The sequence below is a fragment of the Aricia agestis genome, chromosome 4 (assembly GCF_905147365.1).
Source record: "Aricia agestis chromosome 4, ilAriAges1.1, whole genome shotgun sequence".
NCBI classification, from domain to species: domain Eukaryota; kingdom Metazoa; phylum Arthropoda; class Insecta; order Lepidoptera; family Lycaenidae; genus Aricia; species Aricia agestis.
In genome coordinates, this window is record NC_056409.1 from 2,055,601 (window position 1) to 2,083,530 (window position 27,930).

Genomic DNA, 27,930 nt, shown 5'->3' on the forward strand with positions numbered 1-27,930 from the left:
GCATCACCTGGTAATCAATAGGATATCCAACTCCTCGCCAACTTAGAGCAGAGGTTTCGTGTCTGGGCTCACTTTAATTGCGACAACCAGTAAGAAGTAGATAAACAGTAAATATTGACATGCTGCTGCTGCAGCATCACCTAGATTCTATAGGAACCGAGCTTCGTATGAACCCAAAGTGGAGGTTTCATGTTTGGGCTCATATTAACGGCCTCATCGAAAAGGACATTGATAGAATATGGTAATTATGAGAATATGATTGTGTTGATAGGAATTATTCTGCACTATTTAAACCAACACAAGTTTAAAAAGTATGAAATAAAATTAAATTAAGAAATTTAAAAAACCCCCGCCAAACTACTTTAAAAAGTAATGAAATAATATTAACTGCCTTTAAGTTCAAATAATGTTAATATTAGATACTACTTGAACTTGTATTGTGAGGAGAAATAAAGATTATTATTATTATTAATTCCTAATTTGTGTAAAGTAATATTTTAGTCCATAATTGTTGTTAAGGTGTGTCGGGGGACCGCTTATGTAGATGCTTGATTTCACATCACAGCGAACTGAATCGAGATAATCAGTGACTTGGCAGTAATTGTAGGTTGTAGTTTACTTGGCGGTCCCCCGACACACCGTGACAACAATTATGGACTAAAATATTACTTTACACAAATTACGAGGGCTGCTATTTATGTATCCGGAATTAAAAAAAGAAACAAACATATATCATTTAATATGGTTTTATTGCTTTTCAAAATATTCGCCGCGATGATCGACACACTTTTGCATACGCTGGAACCAATTTTCATAGCACTTTTTCCATTCTGATTGAGGTATCTCCAAAACGTGCATTTTGAACGCATCAACAGCCTCTTCGCGGCTCGAAAAACGTTGACCACATAATTTGTTCTTCGCGTATGGAAATAAAAAGAAATCGTTAGGTGCCAAATCAGGGCTGTACCGCGGATGACCAGTCAATTCGATCTTTTGACCCTCCAAAAACTGAGTTGTTTCAGCTGAGGTGTGACAGCTACGAGGGCTGCTATTTATGTATCCGGAATTAAAAAAAGAAACAAACATATATCATTTAATATGGTTTTATTGCTTTTCGAAATATTCGCCGCGATGATCGACACACTTTTGCATACGCTGGAACCAATTTTCATAGCACTTTTTCCATTCTGATTGAGGTATCTCCAAAACGTGCATTTTGAACGCATCAACAGCCTCTTCGCGGCTCGAAAAACGTTGACCACGTAATTTGTTCTTCGCGTATGGAAATAAAAAGAAATCGTTAGGTGCCAAATCAGGGCTGTACGGCGGATGACCAGTCAATTCGATCTTTTGACCCTCCAAAAACTGAGTTGTTTCAGCTGAGGTGTGACAGCTAGCATTGTCGTGATGTAATATGATTCTGCGTTGTCGGTTGTCCTTTCTTATTTCTTCAAAGACTTCTGGTAAACAAATGGTCGTATACCATTCAGAATTAACCGTTTTACGATTCTCTAATGGCACTGTAGCCACATGTCCATTAATTCCAAAAAAACAGGCGACCATTTGCTTCAAAGTACTTTTTGCACGAGTAACTTTTGTTGGTTTCGGCTCATCTTGGAACACCCACACCGTTGACTGTTGTTTAGTTTCGGGGTCATATGCATAGATCCAAGATTCATCACCTGTGTAGATATTATAAACGGCTTTTGACGTACCACGGTTGTATTTTTTTATCATTTTTTTGCACCAATCGACACGAGCCCGTTTTTGATCGATTGTCAAGTTGTGCGGAATCCAACGCGAACATATTTTTTTTACAGCCAAATGTTCGTGTAATATCTTATGTATGCTCGTCATACTTATGCCTAAGGACGCCTCTATCTCGCGATATGTAACATGACGATCACGCATTATTAGTTCCCGCACAGCATCTATATTTTGTGGGACAACAGCTGTTTTTGGGCGACCTTCTTTATTTTCATCCGTGAGCATAGACCGCCCACGATTAAACTCACTGTACCAGTGATAAACAGTGGTTTTTGATGGTGCTTCATCTCCAAAAGATGCGGTGAGTTGAATAAAGCACTGTTGTTGATTTAGCCCACGCCGAAAATCGTAGTAAATCATTGCACGAAAATGTTCACGCGTTAAATCCATGGCAAATGAAGACACGCAATTTTCAAAATGACGCCACAATGGAAAAATAATTGACAGTCACATGAAACAAAATGTATTCTTCAACCAAAGAGTTCTATTTTCAAATGTTGTAATTACTTTTTAAATATTGTTCTTGTAAGTGGCCAGTTCCGGATACATAAATAGCAGCCCTCGTAGCATTGTCGTGATGTAATATGATTCTGCGTTGTCGGTTGTCCTTTCTTATTTCTTCAAAGACTTCTGGTAAACAAATGGTCGTATACCATTCAGAATTAACCGTTTTACGATTCTCTAATGGCACTGTAGCCACATGTCCATTAATTCCAAAAAAACAGGCGACCATTTGCTTCAAAGTACTTTTTGCACGAGTAACTTTTGTTGGTTTCGGCTCATCTTGGAACACCCACACCGTTGACTGTTGTTTAGTTTCGGGGTCATATGCATAGATCCAAGATTCATCACCTGTGTAGATATTATAAACGGCTTTTGACGTACCACGGTTGTATTTTTTTATCATTTTTTTGCACCAATCGACACGAGCCCGTTTTTGATCGATTGTCAAGTTGTGCGGAATCCAACGCGAACATATTTTTTTTACAGCCAAATGTTCGTGTAATATCTTATGTATGCTCGTCATACTTATGCCTAAGGACGCCTCTATCTCGCGATATGTAACATGACGATCACGCATTATTAGTTCCCGCACAGCATCTATATTTTGTGGGACAACAGCTGTTTTTGGGCGACCTTCTTTATTTTCATCCGTGAGCATAGACCGCCCACGATTAAACTCACTGTACCAGTGATAAACAGTGGTTTTTGATGGTGCTTCATCTCCAAAAGTTGCGGTGAGTTGAATAAAGCACTGTTGTTGATTTAGCCCACGCCGAAAATCGTAGTAAATCATTGCACGAAAATGTTCACGCGTTAAATCCATGGCAAATGAAGACACGCAATTTTCAAAATGACGCCACAATGGAAAAATAATTGACAGTCACATGAAACAAAATGTATTCTTCAACCAAAGAGTTCTATTTTCAAATGTTGTAATTACTTTTTAAATATTGTTCTTGTAAGTGGCCAGTTCCGGATACATAAATAGCAGCCCTCGTAGGAATTATTTGAACTTAAAGGCAGTTAATATTATTTCATTACTTTTTAAAGTAGTTTGGCGGGGGTTTTTTAAATTTCTTAATTTAATTTTTGTCTTTATAGTCATTTCTATTTTCTAATTTTATGGCTTCTTGAATGATTCTATCTCAAACTTAAAATTCCCTGAAAAATTCATTCAATCGTTCACTGATTCACAATATATTTTGAATGTGTACATTCTTATTAAACTTCATTCATTTGGCGACTGATTCACAATATATTTTGGATATCCGCGAGTGAGCGTCAGTCCTAATATCGTGTCATCGACTCCGGCGCGTCCTCGGAAGGTCGCCGAGAGCTCAGAGCGGGATTATATCAATTATGTTCACGGTTCACCCGGAATCGGTAATCCCAAGTTATTTTTGAATCCCATTTATCATATTCAAAAACCTAGATTTTGTTAACGGAACTTGGTTAATCTGCTGGAACTATGATTCAAATTGTTATTAGGGTTCCGTACCCAAAGGGTAAAAACGGGACCCTATTACTGAGACTTCGATGTCTGTCCATCTACCGTCTGTCTCCAGGCTGTAACTCAAGGATGGTAATAGCTAGAGAGTTGACATTTTCACAGATTGTGTATATCCGTTGCCGCCATAACAACAAATACTAAAAACAAAATTAAATTAATATTTAAGGGGGGCTCCCTTACAACAAACGTGATTTTTTGGCCTTTTTTGCTCTATATCAATAATAGCAACAGGTAGGTACTTTTTCACACAATCTTTACCTTTATGTTAACTTAAATATTTAATAATAACATAAATAAAAAATTAAGAGGGGCTCCCATACAAAAAACATAAGTTTAGCTCTAATTTTTCTCTATAATGGTACGGGACCCTTCGTGCGCGAGTCCGACTCGCACTTGGCCGAGTTTTTATTTACAAAACGTGACGTTTTCCGCAACACGGTATATTTAAGTCCGTCGGGAACCGTACATTTTATCGCATTGAAACTGAGTCTGTCTTTCCCAGTGGTCTGTCTGAATTGGTCATGTATTTTTTCGTAATTAATTAAATACAAAAAAAAATCTTGTCGGTATGCAATTGAAAGGATAGCTTAATTTAATTTATTTTCGTAAAAAACCTATTTTATATTACAAAAAAATGCACTTTTATGACGTGCTACGCGCCTACGATTTTCGTAGCACCGGCGTAGCAATCCTTTATTCCTTCTTTTTAATATTTTACTAGAAGACCCGGTGAGCTTCGTATCATTTCCCTCTTAATATAAACATTCCTTGGACTTATATGAATATGTATGTATTTCAAGACTAAAATTAGCCAAATCGGTTTAGCCGTTCTCGAGTTTTAGAGAGACTAACAAAGCTGAAGTTTTATTTTTATTTATATAGATTATATTTTATACTATGTGTTAGTGTAAAAACCGTTATCCTTGAAAGAATCAAATGAGCCCGTCAAAATAAACAACTTTTTCTATGAGAACATGATGAGATGCCCTTTTTTTTTTTTTTTTTTTTTCGAAAGGGTCTAAGCTACTGGTCTGGTTAAGACCATGGTAGTTTAATCGTGGCTATAACTAGTCTGTTGCTAGTTGGTTTGGAAATAAACAATGAGGGGGGCCTGGCCCCCTCCCCTAAAGTCACACGTGTGACATTCTAGACGGGCAATATTGGGGAGAGCTACGAAAATAAGCTATTTTTATCTGACGTGGGGACACGGGTCCCCCCTACTCTTAAGGGGTCCGACCCCTTACTCACTCTCAGACGAGTGAGGCTGCTCGCGCGCGGTAGCACAAACTAGCTGCGTACGAGTTATCGCGGTAGATGAGCTCAAGTTATTAATGTTATTGCTTAAAAGAGGGCCGTCCCTCTCCCCTTCCGAGACCGGTTGGGGTGACATACGCGTGTATGTTCTAATGTCAAAGTAATTGGTAGAGCTCTCTACGACAATGTCGCGGTCGCGGTCATGATTTAGGTGTGTTCCTATGCTATCCGCATGCGAACTCGAACCCGGGATCGAGCTCGGCATCGGATTTCGGTCGGTCTGTCTGTTTGTCGTTCGGGTCGTGTTAAGTCCTCGGGGAATGAATGAGATGCCCGGATCGGCAATTTGTATGGGTATGAAGACGGATTTTTTTGAGTTCCCAGCATTGTCTTCAAAGAAAAAGTTGTTCATTTTGACGGGCTCATTTGATGGTTGCGGTGTTTACACTAATATCTTGTCTAGATATTTTTATATATAAATTATAAATTAAAAAACACTTTAGAATAATATTATAATCCCGGATCATTTCTCAACCTTTTGCCGTATAATTTTAATTATTTTAATTGAACACGCCTCGGTATGCGCGGAATGCTGCAGATTCTAATGGTCGACGATTCCTCGAACGTGTTATCGTCTTGTATATTTCATCGTATTATGATTGAATTTAGATTATCTTGATCTGGTACTGAAAGTATGTAAATATGATGGATTACAGATTTAGATAGCAACATTTTTTGTTGATTTTAGGTGATTCTAGGATAAAACGTAACTTAGTTACTTAGTAAAGATAGATTCAAGGTGGACTCGACAATAATAATTGTGAGGTCGAAGTTAGAAAATAAATAAATGAAATAAAAATAAATAAATAATATAAAATAAATAAAATATCTTTTTATTCAAAATGGGTATCATGATACACTTTTTGAAAGTCGAACGAAGAAACTACGTTGCCTACCACCGGTTAGGGAACTACCCCGCCGAGAAGAACCGGCGTAAGAAACTCGCACGGGGTCATCAGAAATCGGGAATGTATAGGATTTTTCTACATAAGGCATCGGAAGCGCCAAGTGCCCATTTATATCACTTAGCGACGAAATATGAGTTTTTTTTTATGAAAGAAGGGGGCAAACGAGCAAACGGGTCACCTGATGGAAAGCAACTTCCGTCGCCCATGGACACTCGCAGCATCAGAAGAGCTGCAGGTGCGTTGCCGGCCTTTTTAAAAGAGGGAATAGGGTAATAGGGGAGGGTAGGGATGGGAAGGGAAAGGAATAGGGGAGGATAGGAAAGGGAATTGGGCCTCCGGTAAACTCACTCACTCAGTGAAACACAGCGCAAGCGCTGTTTCACGCCGGTTTTCTGTGAGAACGTGGTGTTTCTCCGGTCGAGCAGGCCCATTCGTGCCGAAGCATGGCTCTCCCACGTATAAATAGTGAGTAATTTATTTTTATTGTATGTAGGTAGTATGTACTGTCTCATGTCTCTGGTGTCCTAATAATAAAGAATGTTGTCAATATGCAAAATATTGCATAAGTTTTGGCAACATCTATTAAGGAATCTTTTTTTATTTTCTACCTAAAAGTTTATACGCAGTAAACATCAACATAATGCGTATAAACTTTTAGGTAGAAAAAAATATGCGTGGACAAACGGCTCGGTGTAATTCGGATGGTCGATTCTCGGTATATTATATTGTGGATGTGCCACATTCCGCGCCGCGCCGGCGCTGGGATTTCGGCTGCCTCTCCGCGTCCTTGCTGCTAGCCGCTAGGTTGTTCGTTTGCATTTTATTTTTAATATTTAAGATAAGTTCGATGTTTTAGAAGATGTGGTTGTGAGATAGCGCGTTGAGATACAAATCGGTTCTTGGTTAGATGTTTTTGTCAGAAGTTGTGGTTATGTGATAGCGCGTTGAGCTGCAAATCGGTTCTGTTAATGCCAGGTTTTTTGGATTATGTTTGGGAAAATGTAGGGACCTTTTAGGTTGTGTGAGCTTAGAGAGTATAGCTTATGTATTGATAATAATTAGTACTAGAAACTTGCGCAGATTTAATCATGAGTGTAAAGTGGTCGTTAACTTTAAACTTTAATTACCATTATTTAATTAGTGCCTCTCTCTAACCTCTTTTAATTGCGAATATTCTAAGTTTTAGAGTTGCTTTTATATGATTATAAATTATATGATTTTATTGAAAACAGGAGGAGCTCTATACGTAACGTATTGTATGATTTATTATAATATAAATATTAAATAATATATTGCCGTAGAATCGAAAACTATTGTTACCATAGAGAAAATATGTTTTCCTTAGTCAATGTTGTTACGTAACACGTTTAAATATCAGTTGTACTTATTATACGAGGGCTGCTATTTATGTATCCGGAATTAAAAAAAGAAACAAACATATATCATTTAATATGGTTTTATTGCTTTTCAAAATATTCGCCGCGATGATCGACACACTTTTGCATACGCTGGAACCAATTTTCATAGCACTTTTTCCATTCTGATTGAGGTATCTCCAAAACGTGCATTTTGAACGCATCAACAGCCTCTTCGCGGCTCGAAAAACGTTGACCACGTAATTTGTTCTTCGCGTATGGAAATAAAAAGAAATCGTTAGGTGCCAAATCAGGGCTGTACGGCGGATGACCAGTCAATTCGATCTTTTGACCCTCCAAAAACTGAGTTGTTTCAGCTGAAGTGTGACAGCTAGCATTGTCGTGATGTAATATGATTCTGCGTTGTCGGTTGTCCTTTCTTATTTCTTCAAAGACTTCTGGTAAACAAATGGTCGTATACCATTCAGAATTAACCGTTTTACGATTCTCTAATGGCACTGTAGCCACATGTCCATTAATTCCAAAAAAACAGGCGACCATTTGCTTCAAAGTACTTTTTGCACGAGTAACTTTTGTTGGTTTCGGCTCATCTTGGAACACCCACACCGTTGACTGTTGTTTAGTTTCGGGGTCATATGCATAGATCCAAGATTCATCACCTGTGTAGATATTATAAACGGCTTTTGACGTACCACGGTTGTATTTTTTTATCATTTTTTTGCACCAATCGACACGAGCCCGTTTTTGATCGATTGCCAAGTTGTGCGGAATCCAACGCGAACATATTTTTTTTACAGCCAAATGTTCGTGTAATATCTTATGTATGCTCGTCATACTTATGCCTAAGGACGCCTCTATCTCGCGATATGTAACATGACGATCACGCATTATTAGTTCCCGCACAGCATCTATATTTTGTGGGACAACAGCTGTTTTTGGGCGACCTTCTTTATTTTCATCCGTGAGCATAGACCGCCCACGATTAAACTCACTGTACCAGTGATAAACAGTGGTTTTTGATGGTGCTTCATCTCCAAAAGTTGCGGTGAGTTGAATAAAGCACTGTTGTTGATTTAGCCCACGCCGAAAATCGTAGTAAATCATTGCACGAAAATGTTCACGCGTTAAATCCATGGCAAATGAAGACACGCAATTTTCAAAATGACGCCACAATGGAAAAATAATTGACAGTCACATAAAACAAAATGTATTCTTCAACCAAAGAGTTCTATTTTCAAATGTTGTAATTACTTTTTAAATATTGTTCTTGTAAGTGGCCAGTTCCGGATACATAAATAGCAGCCCTCGTAGTTCTGTGTTATGGAATCGTATAGGTATCTCGTTTATAATTTGGCGCTAAGCAAGTAAACGCTGAATAATACATATTTTAGTATCTTGTTATAATAATTACAATAACGAATTACTATTTTAGATGATGAAGACGTGTTAGATGATGTTTCTTTAATAGTAACTAAAACGTGACAAAAATTATTTTAAACTTATTCTGAGAGAAACACAAGGACTACTTACTACCTTTTTTTTACAAACAAGCGTCTCATAGTTACGCCATGAAACTCGTCTTTCGCTGAACCCAAACTGGGATAGATTTTTGTGTATTTAGTACTGTCAGTACAAAAGTAAACCTAAATGGAGGCGTTTATATACAACAATAATATTATGTGTTGTAGAGATTCTTCGATTCATGACGTAATGTAAAGGCCGTTTGGGAACATAACATCCATTATAATTAATTAATCAAAGGTCACGTATAAGTTTTTGATGATTCTTCTTAATGTTCTTGACGTATTTTCTATTATATCCGGTTCCTAAACTTGATTCGAATTTGTTTTTATAATATGTGACCGTTTTACCTAATATATAACTATATATTATATATTGTGCTCATAAGCATAGTATCAAAACATGTAAAAAATTAATGTGTTTTTCATGTTATGCGCTTGATAGGTTTTTAGGACAGACTCTTGGCTTTAAACTTGTCTCACTTATAATAAATATAATTAGGAACATTTTATTGTACGATTATCTCCAAAATTCTAAACGTTGCTCTCACGCTCATGTCATACTTTAAACAAGACATCTCATATATTTATATACTTAGAATTAATGATATAAGGTAAAATAAAGTACGTAACTATAGGTTTCATCCCTGGGAAAATATGCTTTTGAGTTGGGAAGCCACGCAATTTTGAGTTGCATTTTATGTTTTTTATTTCTTTGGACTCATAGCAAACATTGGACTCTCAGGCACTATGGGTAGAGTCGTACAAAGCTTGAACCTTCAACTTCCGAAAGCTGAACTTTGACGTAATGTAAACAGTTATTATGCATTAGCTCTGACAAATTAGATTTGTGACCCTCGATTAGGCAACAAGAGGAAAATTTTGTTTGTTTTTCTACGACCACGCCTAAACAACGTGTTCTCGGTTTCGATAACAAATAAATATATAATTGGTCTTATCTTCCTTGCACTAAATTAATCAGCATCTAATGAACTTTAAGACTATTGGGGAGATTTTGATAGACTTTGGCAGTTGGCACAGACGTAGAGACCACGTGGTTAGACTTTTCTTTCATCGCGGGTAAGGTTCCTACTAGATGTTATTATCAGAAACATTTAGTCTTAAAAATTGCATAACGTTATATTATATCTTCAATTTTTTCCCCTTCTTCAGTATTCATTTTTTACAATATACGCAGTACCTACACGAGAGCTCTACTTAACCATTTTTCACCCAGCAAGGTGTACCAGTATAAATATCATCTCCGTATTCAGAAGTTAAATGCGACGAGTTTTTTTTTGCTTTTCGCTTTATTTAGTAACATCCTTTGAATGGAAAAAACTTGGAATTTTAATATGTAAAGTTAGTTTTAATTGGGTGTATAAAGTAATTTATGCAAACCTAAACTGTTTTTAAGTAGTGGCCATTATGAAATTTATATTTTAATCGTTGTTAATGTATAATTAATGTGTTAATTTTGTTGATATTTTTCGTGTGCAATGCAATTGTTCACCTTTGTATATTTAAATGTGAGTGCTGGTTGTAATAAACTAAAAACTTCTTACAAATAATAACTTCTGTATTTCTGTCGGTCGGTTTGTAGCTTTATGCCTTATTATTATACGCCGGGGAAACACTTTATGGGTGCTCCGGGTAACAGCTTTACGCCCTTCTTTATCTTTATCTGGGATATTATTATTAGGAAGGGTTATTTTAGCAGGCAGCATATTATAGCTTTGAATCGTAGCTTAATTTTGGTCAACCCATGTGTCGTTGCATAAATTCGCTGCATAAATTCTCTGATTTTTCAAATGTTCTTGTTCTTTTCGATTTAGTAGTGTTACACGTGCACCGTAATTTGGGTAGCTGATGGTCAAGCTTGCTTCATGTTTTTACAATTTAATATGTAAATGCGTGATTTATGGTACGATTACTCCGATAAGATCGCGCCTGGCCATTTCTTGTATCGTTTTGCAATACTGGACCTCGTTCTAATTAGACGAATTTTAACTTTTAGCACTTGTCGATGTGAACCGCGTTATGCAAGCATTGTTAACGCCAGAACTGAAGCGTTTGACTATATCGGCGGTAAGGATAACCTTGCTGATGTACACGATAATTGTAAATTAATTTTTAATTGTTTTGATGTTGTTACTTGTGTTTAAGGCTTTTAGGCAATCTTTGAACATTTTGTTTGTTAGCGATCAGTGATTGTAAAATCCACTTATTTGTTTTGGTGTGTCGTGAACGCGTAGCGTAAATTTTAATTGGATTAATGTAACCTATGTTTTGTTTCTGGTTCTTCACCTTAGTTTGACGTTGTATTCTTTGGCATTGGAAAACAATTAATTGCAAAATTAATTATTAACTCGTTATCGATAATAACTAGAAAATGTTGTTCGATAGCATTGCCAGTGATATTTCTCTGTATATTTCCGGCGCTTTTACCCATTTTCTACATTTGAACTGGTTCAATAAAGCGACAAGCTACAAGTTCATTACCGACTTCCCCTGTGCGCCGGCGCCGCGTATTCATAACGGAGCCGCGAATATCAAGGTCGTCGCACTTTTGCGGATGGCGGATTCTGACACGGATTTTGGACTTTTTGTAAGGACACGCTTACACTATTTGGCGCCGAGATTTTATTTATTATTATCAAATTTTTTTTGTATTTATTTTTTAAATAAGACGTTGAACCCAATCGTTCCAGCTCTTACCATGTGATCTTCGACTCGACTTACAATAGCTAGAAATTTATTGTAATCTTCATATTTCGCCGGATCATCGTCTACCTTTTGCTATGTCATCTTTCAATCGGCCTTTTTCTATATCGTTTTGCATAATTACTCCGAAAAGCAATTCTGTTGATGTACCTACTGATAAATATTATTATGTTAGGTATTGGATCACGTCGTTACTCTTTATGTATTTGTTTACTTAGTGTCTACTCATTCCCCATTTTTCATTCATTTTATAAAAAGAAGTATAAGAATACTTCTTTTCATAAAATGTATCGGGGATCATTCAAGCAAGCAGCATCTAAAGTTCTAGCTTCTACTCATGTATCATGTAAACGCTAGAACTATAGTAATTGCTGGCCATGGACCCTTGCGTGTTTTGAGATGCCTCAACTCTTCGACTAACTCGCTGTTACTCAACATATGTGTCGTTTTGCGCTGGTTTTCGGCGAAGCCGTGGCATTAATCTGGTCCTACCTATTCGTAAAACTACTGTTTTTAAATACTTTTGAGCTACGTAGTGTATGTGTAGCCTGGTGTTTAACGAGCGGGATGTTCGTAGCGGATGCACGTACCATCAGCTCCGTCAGGTGTCAGAGGTGCGCTTATCTGATGCTGGACCGATTTAGAAAAAGTTCTCGTCGAGCTAACATCCGCATGGCAACAGAAGCCACGAATAATGAGGTAGGTTTTCCCTAAGGTTTATTTTGGGATTTGGAAGCAAGATTGTAAACGGCATTCTTGATTGGCATTAAAATGTGGATAAGGATTAAGGATTAAGGATATAGATATTTTTTTTACCAAAATATATATTATTTTTTATTATATTTGTTAATTATTGTTTTCCGTCCTCTTGTCTCCAAATTGTCGCGACGTTCCAAAAAAACATCAACACACGGATCTTCATAATATTTTGTTATTTGAATATTTTTTATATCTTTATAATTATTATTTTAAGACAACCAATTATTTATCAGCGTTTATAATGTGACCACTATCATTGAAATACATCAATTTTGAACCCCGGATGCCAAGTTACAGGAATTCCCGTTTGGCCAGAAAATGCATGGCCATATTGGATTCGTTTGCGGTTTGCATAAGTTGGTGCAATGATCGCCAATTTATATTTATCTGTGAATAATTAATTAATGAGTAGAATAATTAATTATCTGTACAGGGTATTTAGTCAAATAACATTCGAAGCTAGATATCAAAAGTGTGTACGATCTGGCAAAATGCATCTCTATATGACATGGCGGCGCCATGACGGCGCTTGCGATGCCTCATGAGCCATGTCAAATCTCACATATTTTGATGTGTTGGCTAAACTATAGGTTGCAATTTGTCTAAGTACCCTGCTACGAGAAACGCAGGGATATTACGCAATATTAATAAGTGGTCCCGTTGCGTCGGCCAGTGTAGAAAGTGGTCTGGAAATCATAAGTTTATGGGCCCTGTGCCTACTGCCTGCGCCGCGCCCGCGCGCCGCGCCGGTGAGAAAGGGACCATGCAATGTCCGTCCGTATTTTATTCACTAATTGCCGGATAACGTTACAACAGCTTTGTCTATGATATCAAATCAAATCATTTATTTCGGGTAGAGTTGCCATCACCCAAATTCCCTTCCGTCCGGCCGGTCAGGCACGACAAAATTCTCGGACATTTAGCCGAAATGTGGTTATTTCCCCGGACACCTCTTAAACAGTATAAATTACGATTACGTCTTGCCAATTTTTGCTTTTCCAACAAGAATTTGTAAAAATCTGACTAACTCAAGTCCGTGCTAGAAACAGTGTGTATGCTTAGCGAGTTTTCTAACACTTACAACTTAAAACTTTTTAAAGTTTTTAAAGTCTCAGCAAAAGTGTCCGGATTTCAACCGGACACTTTTCAAAAACCCGGCCGGACGCACCCCGGACGCCCTTCAAACTAGGACAAATCCGGGGAAATCCGGACGGATGGCAACCCTAATTTCGGGCATCAGAGGCCCATATAACAAATACCTTAAATCTAACATACATATATTAATTATATAAAAATAACTTGAAACTAACATACTTACATATTTTGACGCTTCATTCCGGAGTCTCCCGCGGAACCTCCGTGGTATGATATATAGGTACTGCATAAGTTGTCTAAAAAGTCTTGCAGTTTCAGAGAAAATTTAAAGTCAGTACTTAATATTTAAAAATTAACAGAATTGTAGAGCTTTACACTTTACAGTCAAATATATACGAAATTTGACTGTATCTTGATTTAGAACAGTTACACACTGGTATTTGAATATAGTAGAACTCTACATTTCTGTTGGATATGCGAGGTAAATATTTTACCTTCTCGACTTTAAGTTCACTCCCAAACAGCAAGACTTTTAGGACACCCCAATAGTCCAATACCCACAGACACTTGATAACACGAACATTTTGAATTATTAGAAGCAAGAAGTATATCTACGAATAGTAAAAACTGTTTATAGTTACTGTTTATAAATAGTTTTTATTATTCGTAGGAGTATATTTATAATAAGGCGTCGATATTATGAGCTCGTAAAATTGGTAATATTAATGATGTTTTGAAACCTACTATACAATGAACGCGATAAGGCTTGAATCGATTAGATTCTTGATTAGCCTACACCAAAAATACCTACGGCCGTGAACCATGAGCCCATTATGGAATAAGCCGAAGTATTTTAAGGCGCATATCGCCCACTATAGCAATAAGAGTTGTCCACTAATCACGTGAGGCTTGAAAGGGGGGTAAGGGATTTGACAAACCTTACCAAAGTACACATCACGTAGTCTTAAATATCACTACGTATCGCCAAGAGGGAGGGGTTCAGCTGATGCTAAAAAAAGATTACGTGGTTAATGGGCGGCCCCTAACTAGACAATATAAAGCCTGTACACATCTCCGGCTCATCATCTGTTCGGACGTCAGAGGTGTGACGAGGGTCGCGGTCGTATGCTAATGACGAGTAAAATATGGCCAAACTGCTGGGGTCATCTCCGCATTCCTCGCGCGCCGCCCGCCGGCCGGCCGACGCCGCCGCGGAAATCCCGACCAAAACACCGCGCCCGCCAAGCGAATACCGCCTCTCTCCCCGCCGCAGATGACTCACAATCCAACGCAACGCTATCACTCGCAAAAAACTAGTTATTCAACTGTGCTGCGCCAATGTAAATCTTATTAGGTTGGGCATTAAACTATTTTTGTATAAATCACCGCTGGCGCCAAAAACGTGTTCAAAAAGCGGAATCTCGTTTACGATTCGTGTTACCGATTTGGATGATATTGTGCGACCGGATCGCGCCCGCCGCTGATGCCGACTATAAACAACGGACCTCAGCCTCTAGCCAAGACGTCTTCTTTATCGCTTCTTTATAGAATCGCCGATCAAAATCTATGGACTTGACATAACATAAGTCGACTTTATTTTATCGAACACTTATGTCAATTCCATACATTTTGATCGGAGATTCTATAAAGAAGCGATAAAGAAGTCTTGGCTAAAGGCTGGGGCTCGGCGGCGGATACCGAATACATTACAATAATTAATTTATAGAACAGATAAAGATTTAACGAGCCGACACCACGACGCCAGGCGACACCTAGGTCCTGTACGCCGTTTCCTAAACCTGCACTTCAAAACCAGTCTTTATTTACCAGATGATTCTGGAAAATTTGTGGAAATAATATGAGGATAATAATCTAATGTTTATTTTTTTTCGACTGTTAGCTGATTGAAGTTATTGAACTTTCAAGAGGTTTACTAAAGTCGGATTAAAATGCGAAATTAAATGTTGTATTTATAGAGGCTTAAGATAATCTACCTCGAAGAATTTTAATCTGTTTCTGTTTGGAGGTTTTTTGAGGGATTATGCATTTAAAGATTTTTTTATTTAAACTTATTTTCAAAGGTTTTACTCTGTTAATCAGAAGACGTATTTAAAATAGTGTGATTTATCCTTACCAAAATATGTGCAAAATTTATCAAAATCGGTCCAGTGGTAAATTTAAGGTTAATATTATCCTTTTTCAAAATTATATCTAAATATGATATCCCGAAATACATCAAGTAAATTCGGAGCCTACTCAGTACTCAATGCAAGACATCATCAAAATATTATTCTTCTATTTTTTTCTATAATATTATGAGCCTATAATAATGATATCGTGGTAATGATGATGATACACTTAATTGCTCTAATACCACGTAATTTTATTATAATCTTGATAGCTTTGTAAAGAAAGAGCCGAACACACGGCCTCACTGACAATCACAACTTTCCACTTTCCCGTTCCCACGACGAGAAAAACCACGGGAAAAACTAACCCCTACTCTCGTGGTATGGTAATGAAAACAAGAATGAAGTCAAACATATAAGATATAAGATATGATGTGAAGATGTGAAACCCGAACCGGTGGTAGGCACCAGTGTAGACCCGACGTTCAGAGAATATTTGCAAAAATCTATTCTGAATAAAAAAAAAAATTGTTTGAGTTTCATATTTTATTATGTGCTACAACAACAAAGGTTTGCAAGTTGGAATAACTGTGACCAGGGCCTGTAGACAAGTGGCAAAGCGCTAACGCTAACGCTAGCTCTACAAAATGTATGCGATTTGACATAAGTCATCGCTTCGCTAGCGAATACTAATGTCAAATCCATACATTTTGTAGCGTTAGCGTCAGCGTTTTGCCACTTGTCTACGGGGGCTGCTTGCAACGAGGTTTCCGCACAATCGCAAACCTTTAAAAAGAGCATATTTTGTCCTTTAAAGTTGGCAACACACTTGCCACTATATGTTTTCCAAAAGGACTCGTTTCCAGCTCCCAATAAATTAAAAAAAATATGTTTGCCATGGCTGAGGCTGTCAGGCAATTCGTTTACTCGTTTGTTTATATTGTGTTACTATGATAAACAAATGGAGAATCTTTGATAGAGTATTATGTACAAAATCATATAGATAATGATAAATATCGTGCCACTATTGCATATGAATGTTATGATTGAATACTTGGTGTCAATGGAAAATACATACTTTCGTCATTTTTCGTGGACGAAAGTCACCGTTCTAGGTTTCATAACCACATGCACAACAAAATATATTTATGTGGAAAAACTGTCATCAGACGACCCTTTTCGATTCGATAGATATTTTTATGAAAAGCTAGAAAGCGACCTACGCCCACGTTATATTATCACGATGCCGTCTTTACAATGGAAATCGAATTGAAGATGAGACATCGACTAATGTGATACGCGCAAAGAAATATTTTATCGGTACAATAAGATGAGCAGAATACGGCCATGTTGTCAGTTGTCACTCAGAAAATAAAAGGACACTTTCATATTTTTCGTTTACCTGTAAGTACCTGGATGACCGAGCTTTGCTCGGTATAGCAAACACTCATTGACTTCGTGTTACTTAATAACGCCATCTGCTGGTCGTTAAAACAATTAGTTGCTATCAAAATAGTATTATTATTCGCCAATAGATGTCAGGAAGAGTCATATTTTTCAGTTTATCGATTATCGATAAAACACGAATAAAAAGACATTTTCTGAAAATGATTCCTAGCTAGATCAATTTATCGCCCCCGAAACCCCTATATACTAAATTTCATGAAAATCGTTGGAGCCGATTCCAAGTATATATATATATATATATATATATATATATATATATATATATATATATATATATATATATATATATATATATATATATATATATATATATATATATATATATATATATATATATATATATATATATATATATATATATATATATATATATATAATCTTATATCTTTATAAGATTAATCTCACACATTAACTTCCATACCAAGACTTGAAGCCGCAGTCTCAGTTCTTTTAATTGTGTACCATCAACAAAATTCGTAAAAACCAGGACTATTAATTTTGTATTTACGTTTATTATAACGTAAAGACGTAATTTCTACGATAAATGAGTGACACTGCTAATCCGCTGCCTGAATCACGCCCTACAATAGATTTCAACGAAACGCACGCAACGTGGCGCCAAATATATTTCGATTTTAATCTGAGGATGATCTAAAACTGTATGATGAAGCATAGGCCATTGCCAAAATCAAGATATATACTTACGTCTTTAGATTTAGCTCCCATTTGATCCTTTGGCAACGTTTTCGCGTTAATCATTTTATAGTTCGCGTTATTTTGGCACATTCAATCATAATAAAGTTAACGCATTAGCGTGTGAGAATAAAGTCGTAAAGTTTTCTTAAAATAATTGTAATGGAGTTTCTTAAAATATTGACATAAATACTGTGAGAATGCTGCATGAGGCTTGCTTTCAGTGCTTTTTTCTTTAAAATATTATATAAAATGTACCTAATAGTCCTAAACTCCTAATATTATATTATCATGTAGTTAGGTTATAACTACATGATTTTTATATCATATTTTTCTTTGTATGTAAAGATTATGTGTCGAACTTGGACTTGACGTGACATTTTTTCCCACATTTATCATAGTACCGTAAGTATATTTTAGTATTCACGTTTTGCCATGTAATCACCATGTACGTTGTTATATCTAATTCTAAGTTGCAAAACGTTTGTCATACGTTGCGTAATTGCAGGTTAGGAGTTTGAACATATTTTGAACAAAACAAACTTGACATTGAGAGGTGCAGTAGAAAACGTTATACAAAGTCCATATTAGGTCAGTCCACGTGGTAGTTAGTCATATACGTGAATAACGATGACCTAACTTGCTGCTCGTTTAAAGCCGGGCATTCACTGAACAGCCGTTTAGAAGACTTTCGAACGGACGCACTCTACAGGGTGTAACAAAACTAAGTAATAATACTTTAGGCCTTAGGGTGTGTATGTGTTCCTTATGCTTGCCATACACGCTACTGTCTACCGGAGAGGTCCACCTGTGCAGGTATGCCTGCGCAGGTAAACCGGAATGTGTATTTGAATTGACCTGTGCAGTTTTTTGAACCTACGCAGGCCACCGGCGCAAAATCGAAAATCAATTCTTTCAACTGACACCTGCGCAGGCATACCTGCACAGGTGACCTCTCCGGTAGACCGTAGCGTGTATATGGCAGCCATAAGTCCGTCGTGTCTCAAGTGAGCGAGATTAACGGAACGTTTTAGAAGTATTTATCGGCAATTTGCTTGGATGGACGTACCGTCAATGCCCACCTTTAGAATAATACCCGCGAAGCTTCAAGGCGTCTACTATTGTCTCATATATGGCACATCCAATTACTCCGTCAGACTCCACTGCACACTCAAATACCATCTCGGCGTTTAGTTCCACTCGAATTATCTTCAATTTTGCGCCATATAAAGCTACTAGCGTCTGTAATTGTTATGAGGAATGTAGATTCTAATAACGGATAATTTCAGGTATTAAAGTATGATTTACAATGTTCTCTACCTAACGAAACTCCACATCTAAAATTTAATACCTACACAGATTCTGCTCTCAAACTTTGGAGGCTGAATAAAATCTTATCAACCAAATCGAAAACACCGCGGCTTTAAGATACTGAGGGAGGGTTCTGCGTAGATCGGATTATAAGTAGTAATGGTTAATCTTTGGGTACTTTTAAACAATTTCAGCATCGGTCACCTCAATCTATCCATAACTCCTGTTGCTGGAAAGAAGCCGAAACATCGGGAATAACAAGACGAACATAATGTTATAATCTCCTCCTTTTAGAAAGTCGGTTAAAAAGAGCTCCACGCAAAGTGAGAACATAATATAAAGCGTCTAAAACTACTATCAACCAAGGTCCAAGTGTAATCAAAAAATTCCGTACACTTTGTTCATTAAAACATTGATTAATTGTAGCTCAGAAAATTAATTTTCAAAGCACATTCATGAACCGTTGTGTAGAACCAAAATATGAAGTGTTGCAACGGAGCGAAGACAATTTATTAGAAACACTCCCATCCATTGTTCAGACATACTACTGGAACAAACGGTCGCACGTCTTTTGTTTAACCGATTATAACTTGCCTGCTATTAGTTAATAGTAAGTATGTTGAATGAGTTACTTGTCCGAAGAAAAATAAAGCATGTCCATAATTTTGGATTTCCTCAAAACTTTATCCAGCGTAATATGGATTGCCCATTTGGTGACCTTCAATATGATTAAAGTGGATCCATTATTTTAGACAGCAGTCTACAGAGCTCTTGGTCAGGACTCAGGTTACGTCACTTACCCATCTATATTTTGTACAGCGAAATTACGTATGATTAAAGCATAATGTCCTATGATGGTGGCATGGTCCTATGATGTTTGCGATTGCAACTGATTTGATGGTGTTCCTGGTGGTAGCTGGGCATGTTACATGATGATGCATCTAGAGGACTAGTCCGGGATATTTCTTCAACACAAAAATACTATGCAAGCCATCGCTTTTAATTAGAGAAAAATATTTAACAGCAAGTATTTCTTGGAATAAATCACAAATCACATGACATAATGAGCGGTACCGTTCAATACTTATTAGTATTGAACGGTACCGCTCATCATATCTAAAGGTAAATCTAAAGATGCTTAGTATAATATACGCAAAAACCCACGAGGATGATCGTCATTTATACATAATGTGTTGAGAGTATGTACTTTTTATCACATGCGGGATATAGTCACGATTACAGGCAAATTGTGCGCAAAAAAGGCAATTACAAGTCCTCTTGTGGTTATATTATTGTTTCCCATAATGGTAAACATAATCACGAATATCGAGATGTCTATTATTAAAAAGTTAAAGCTAAAAGTACTCTGTATGTAACTTTTAGTTCTAAGTACGATACGAGGCAATGCGCATTGAAATGACAGATGCGGTGTTGGCTCTATTTCGATTGAATAATTGCGGTTTATTCACGCTGCAATGTGAACCGAACCTAACTAAGCTCAGTTCAGAGTCATTTTGTCTCTGACATATTTACCTTTACGCCTACATTAGCATCAATCCTATGGGATAATCCGAGGTAAACTGAACAAAGGCGATTTTGAAATTTTATGTTCCAAAATATAATAAAATCTGATTGCAATGAAATTCAAATCATAACAGTAATTTAACATACGGTAGTCAGTAGGACAACTTTATATTAGTTAGCTCGAATCGGCGCACGCACACATTAACGCGATTTCAGGTATCTTGAAAGAATAGAACAATATAAAATCACATCGCACGCGCTTTTTTTTCGAAAGGGTCTAAGCTACTAGTCTGGTTAAGACCATGGTAGTTTAATCGTGGCTATATAATCGCACGCGCGTAAAACATGTTCTGTGTTAGGCGAGTCATATTTGACGGATATAATGGTTGAGCTACACTACTGTATATATTTATATTGTGCTCAAATGTTTAACAGTCTTTTGTCTTTCTGGGCCAAGGACCCCAATAAACCGAATTGGTTTGTGCCGCGTTTATCGATTTATTGTTATTGAAAAGACAGTTGACGTGATTGCTGATCGAGAACTAATTAGTACAAAGCTCTATTAGTAGTAACATTTTACAGTCCTTAATTACATTCCCAAAGTCCCTTTAATATTTAATGCACCTGTTAAATTTTCCCACTAAATTGATCTTTTAAGATTTGTTTACTACATGACAGAGATTGTTGAAACATGAAGTGCGGATTTTATGCCATAGCATTCTCTGCCAGTCAAGTCCTGGGGTGTCCTTAAAATTTATTAAAATCTTTTGAAAAAAAAAAACAACGTTTGTTTATGACATGTTTTACAGTACACTAGATGACCCTTGATGACTTCCCCCAGAAACGTTCTTTGGACTTCCACAAATATACCAAGACCAACAAGCCAAATCGGGCCAGCCGTTGTCGTTTCAGCGAGACTAACAAAAATTAAACATTACATTACCTACTTCTGTTACTTCTTCATGGCGAAACTGCTTACCTGATTTGACTGAAATTTGGTATGGAGATACTTTGAGTCCCGGGAAAGGACATAGGATACTTTTTGTCCCGGAAAAATGTACGGTTCCCGCGCGATAAACGAGTTTTGGCGCAACGTGGGTGGGTTTCATAGCTAGTGTTTCACTGAACCAATAGATGATAGTGAATGTTCTATTTCATAAGCGGCCTCTACACGTTAGCCGTGTTTGCCGAACAGAAAGGGACGGCGCTATACCAGAAAGAAAGACGCAAATAATTCAATCTCTTTTTTAGTATAGCGCCTTCCCCTTCTGTTCGGCAAACACGGCTAACGTGTAGAGGCTGCTATAGATGTCAGATAGCCGAATTGTAGATGTGCGGAATGGTGTCGTCCTCGATACGAAGTCGGCCGCGATGACCCGGTCACACGCGGTCAGCGGAGCGAGGGTTACACCTTGAACTTCAGCAGAGGAATCTCCTTCTCAGTGGCGGCGCAAGACCTTAATTTTATGTGGGCAAAATATATTTTGCGAGGCCCCCTCATGGATGATGCAAGAAGACGGATTTTGTTGAAAGATTTTTTTGATACTCGTAAATCCTAAAAAAAAAACGCGCTGTCCAAGGGGCGCGAGGCCCCTAGGACCGCGAGGCCGTGGGCGGTCGCCCACACCGCCCACGCCTCACGCTGTCTCTGCTCCTGCTTCCGTTTATTCTTCGTTTAATTGTCTTCTTCAATTTGGTCGTGGAAAAGAGCGATTCTTCTCCATCTGATTGTCCTCTTGGATTTCAATCGATTGGCCGTGGATAGTTTTGATTGTAATGCTCTATCGCGACTTTGAGCTTGAAGTGGACTAGACCATTTTTTAATGAAGCGCAAGAAGAGAGCAGTAACATATTATAATATTTTAATCGATCGTCCGTCCGTCCCTCGGATATATCAAATATCAATGATGACAACAGATTGTTAGAGCTGGTACACATTGGGCGTTATGAAGCGCGCGCTTCCAAACGCCCAATGTGTACCGGGCTTTAGCACCTGAAATGTTCAGAAAATACTCAGCTATAATTATGTTTTAAATAAAATTAATAATTAAGGGGGGCTCCCATACAAAAATCACTTTACTTTTTTTACTGTATAATGGTACGAAATCCTTCGTCCGCGAGACCAACTCGCACTCGGCTGATTTTTTAATTATTGTATTTCAGATATAATAATAACCATACAAGCCAGCGCTGCTGCGTTCTCTGGGAACTCTACACACATAATATAGAGGACACATACACACGCTGAAGTATTATCACTTTATTTTGCTAGTGTATATTTGCACTATGTTGCGATGTGTAACTGTGTAAGTGAAGGCACGCCAACCTTACGCAAGGACCGCCAGATGCGCCGTGAACTTGACCAGCGGCCGCGGATGCGCACGCGCCGCTCTTGACTCCGTATGGCCAGGTGCGCCGGTCACTTTCGGCGATTATAGCGATGTACATTACGCGTCCATACTTGATTTGAGGTATGCTGATTGTAGGTACATTGTTGAACAAATATGGCTCAACAGTTATAAAGTAACGGAATGTTTTCAAGATGTAAGGAATGATTAGAAAAGAGTTTAGAGTTAGAAATCCTGCTGGTTTCCTTGTTCTTTGTATAATTTAAACTAGGATGAGAGAAGAAGAGAAAGAGCTCTTGTGTACTGTGCAGTGTGCACACATTCGGGCGTTGTTTGCAAAACTAGCCCAGCTAGGCAGAGGCTTATTGTAATATGGTGGTGCTGCATCTTTACTTTCCTAACCGTGGTACGAACGATTGTCTACACTCTAAACTCTAGTGGTAGAACAGGTACAAGATATATTTCATGCATATGCGACGCATATGTCATTTTCTTTGTCAGACAATCAGGTGATCAGCCTACGTTGTCCGAGTCAGCCCAGAGTCATAGCTAGTCTAAACCTCTTGACCATGGAGGCGTTATGATATTTATAAACAGAACCTTCGTGCTAAGAACAAAAAGCTTTTCTTTTAGCTAATTATGAATGAATTGTAAGTTGTAAACAGTTGTTGCAGAATGTTAATTGTTCACTTTCTTTACAATAGAATATACATTATATAGAGGTAATATAGTATTATGTTCATTGACGTTTGCTTTAGAAAATATTATGAGGAAGTTTTGTACCGGACTACTTAGCTGATGTACAATGTTCTTAACTTAGTAACTTTGTAAACATTATCACAAAAACTGAAATAATAATCAATCTTAACTATAAAAAATAAAAACATGTTTAATGTCTATTCGCAAACGTTTCAACTTTGAAATAATTATATTATGCCAACGACTTACCTAATATTTATAAAGATTAATTTTAAAAATTTCAAAGAAAAACAACATTGAATCGACCATATATACGGAATAGGCTAACAGAAATGTCGGTATGAACGATTAATGATACGCTGAATGTGTGTCTGTGTGTCATGGTGTAATGTCAATACTGATCAGTGATCATTAATATTAGTAATTAACTTGAATATATTATGGTCAGGTTGATAAAAACCAGTTCAGATAATTATGTAGATCTAGAATGTTCCACTTGTTACTTTGATTATAGTTTATCTTAAGGCTGTTCGTGTCCAGATAATTTTCTTTTTCCTAAGAAATATTTTGTTCCACATTGTCCTTGGCCGACTAGACAGCTCGGTTTAGAAACAGAGCTTGTTTTGCTTTTGAGATTTAATATTTTAATTCTTATTATGCCAGAGTTTTCTGATTTTTCGAGCTTTTGACGATGTGCTGGCCACTGCTGGCGTGTGCTGGCATTATGTAGAGAATCTGGCATCTATTATTAAGTAGAACTAACTCTACATAATATATTGAACCATCTGTGGTTTAATATATTAAGTAGAGCTGAGCTGGAAAAAATTACTGCAACGTATTCGTAAAGCTATAATTAAAATGTTATATTTCGTACGATAAAATTAAAGAGGAATATTTTGTTCCTAATTTTTTTTCCTGTTATTTTTTCCTGTTTACCCAAAGCCAGAATTACTAGTAGAGACGTTGATGGTCGTCAAGTGTCATTGGAAACTGACCTTAAGATAAAGATGTGTTATAAGGACAGTGCATCTAAAGTCAGCGGCTGTGACCGATATATCGCAAGAAATGATAATACATTGCATTAGTATGCGATATATTACGTCATGTATAAGGCTTTTCCTGTGACTTTTCAGTGCCCAATTCCGTTAGAACCTTACTTTTCCCGCGTTATTCTAAAGTCCCACGTTGTATATCTGTAGGTACCACGTAGGTACTGAGTCGAATTCGGTCTAGTGCTTTCGAAGCCGATACCACTATTAAACCTTTACTTTCCATCACTAACGGATTTTGTCGCGGGCCACTATTCTGATTCCTACTTTCCAGCGGCTTTGGTTAAAAAAACTACGAACAATATTCGCGTAAACCAAACAAATCATACAAGCCAATTATATATAGTAAAGAGAAACATGCATAATTATAATATTATTGCAAATGGTAATTTTATCAGTACAGTTTCTATACCATTTGTTACACTTAAATCAATACTGTACGTAAACATAATATCTAGGAAACGGCCGTTTTCTCGCTGATTGATGATAATGATTCGAGTTTAGCATAATAAAGCGGTTACGCCTTGTCGGATTGAACTTTGAAACGCGAATAGCTAATCACCTGAAACTTTGGCTGAGTGGATTGGCAATTCGAATACAAATTTAACTGGTTAACCTATAATAATAATAATTATAATCTTAACGTTCAGAATTTGTTTGTTAATGTGCAATGTTTATAAGTGCCTTAAATCGTTACTATAGTATATAGTCTATACTCTATACTAATAATATAAACTAGATGACCCGGTAAGTATCACTTATCACTAGACATCGGATTATATGCACGATCAAAGTGCCGAAATATGCATGCAAGTATGCACGATAAAATGGCCGAAATATGAACAAAATATGCACAATCAAAAGTCACTTATTATTAAAATTCATTATTTTTTTTAAGAAATTTCCGGTGGTGCCGTTAATAAAAGCGTCAATTTTATTATAATTTCATCAAAATCAGGATTTTTCGTTTTTTATACAGCACCAATAATAATTTTCCATCAACATTTTCCGATTGCAATTATAATGCCCATGGAAGTTTAATAAATCGGTAACTACTTTATTCAAATTTTTTACTAATGTTGCCAACTACAAACAAACATTTTGTTTCTAGAAAGATATTGTACTTATCAGGGTCATCACATTCTTTAAATGGGGATGGACTTCAAATATGTGGTATATTTGGAGTGTTTTGATCTATCGTTTTGGGACTACGAGGGCATAAAACTACCGAAATATGCACTATCAACGAAAATTTTCCAAAATATTCACTATCGCCTAAAAAGTGCCATTATATGCATTTGCATATACAAGTATGCAAATGCATATAATCCGATGTCTACTTATCACTTTCCTCCTTATATGAATCTTTCCAGAATTTTCACGAAATTTTCAAAACTAAAATTAACCAAATCGGTTAGCTGTTTTTGAGTTTTAGCGGGAATAACCAAATTTAAAATAAGTTTTTATTTATATAGAAGATAGATGCAAAATCTGTAACTTTTCACGCTAAAGCCGTTGAATCGATTAAGATGAAAGGTAGACCTTTTTTTGTAACTGAGTTTTCATTACCGAGACATTTACGATTTTTTCCATATTTAAAAAGATGTCAGTTTGAAAATGCGACTCGAATCTTAATTCCAGCATCACACAGTGACTAAAATTAAAAGTTAATATCAACCATTAATAATAATTAATATATCATACCGACAGCAACGACCTCAGCTAAACAATTAGTGAAAGTATTATGTTACTGTAAACGTTCAAATTAAGAATCGGGTTAAGTTTATACGTGGTATTGTACAAATATTTCAAGGTTCATCGCGAGTCGTTGACCCACTGGGCCTAGGGTTGGCACAAGGGACCTAAGTTAAGGTTTTAAAATATGCATTTAAAATAATGTGTAGATAACTCTATTGAGAAATAAAAGATATACACTAACGAAAAGGGTCAATTATTGTAGTATACATTTTCATTTTACTTCATTTTTACATAAATACTACACGAATTGCTATCTCAAATGTAGATTCTACGTAAGTAATAAATATGTTTTTATATTAACAGGGATTTATAATTGTCCTACGAAGGGAATAAAAATTTTTGCTTGTAAGATACGGTTATTCTATTCATGACAACCCTGGCTTGTACGTGGGAGCTAGAAATCGTGACATGGTACCTACTCCCTGTATACGTGTAATTGTTACAGGCTGCGCCTTGTAAATATTTGGGAGGTACACTCCGACAGACCCAATGTACATTTCGACATTACTACAATAATAATAAGATCGAAAAGATTTAAACCAAGGTTATAGTTTATACGGAGAAGGAGTGCATCGAGCCAATATTGTTTTAAAATTATGCTTTTATCATACCATAATTTAATAAATAAAACATTACACACACTACAATGTGTACACTACGATATTTTGAATGGCAAGCCTATACACACGAATTATACTCATTTATTTACGGTTGAAGTGTCTTGTCAAATTATAAATTGATTATTGTTTTTTTTTTATTAAATCTGAAATAGTCAATACTTTAAACGGGGAGCCAAAAGAAGAAGAAGAAAGTCAATATTTTGATAATAGAATATTAATAGCATTGAAACTTATAATTTTTAGGGTCGAATTTGGACCATTGGGCGATCTCTAGTTAATACGAGGTACAGTCACATAAAAGAATCAGAATTGCACCTTCGCAAGGTCCAGCTGATGAAATGCCAGCGCATACCGTCCATTCCATCCAGCCGTGAGAATTGCCAATAGAGGATGTATCTATTACCTCAATATCGGCCATACCGCATACGCAATGTTATACAACACTTACAAATTCTTTGGTCATAGACCAGTTGTTAGTCGTTACTACCAAGGCTGTGATCGATCATATTAAACTTTGTATTTGTGTATAACTAGATGACTCCGTTGCGCCGAAATTAGTTTATCGCTCGGAAACCGTACATTTTTGCCAGATAAAAGTATCCTATGTCCTTTTCCGAGACTCATAGTATATCCATACCGAATCGTCTCCGTGGTCCAGTGGTTTAGGGCGTGGTTCTTGACTCGGAGGTCGTGGGTTCGATTCCCGCGTTGGAAACATGTTATTTCCAAGTTTGGTTAGGAGTTAGGACAGGCAGGCTGATCACCTGATTGTCTGACAAGTAAGATGATCCATGCGTCGGATGGGCATGCAAAAATTCGGTCCTGCGACTGATCTCTCGCCAGTCATGTCGGTCT

The 27,930-nt window shown here is 36.9% G+C and overlaps 1 protein-coding gene across 1 annotated transcript in view; it reads left to right on the plus strand.

Annotated features, from left to right (window-relative positions):
- Nucleotides 1-27,930, plus strand: part of LOC121726030 (N-alpha-acetyltransferase 15, NatA auxiliary subunit) — a 105,825-nt gene that overhangs the window by 21,786 nt on the left and 56,109 nt on the right. The window lies entirely within an intron of this gene.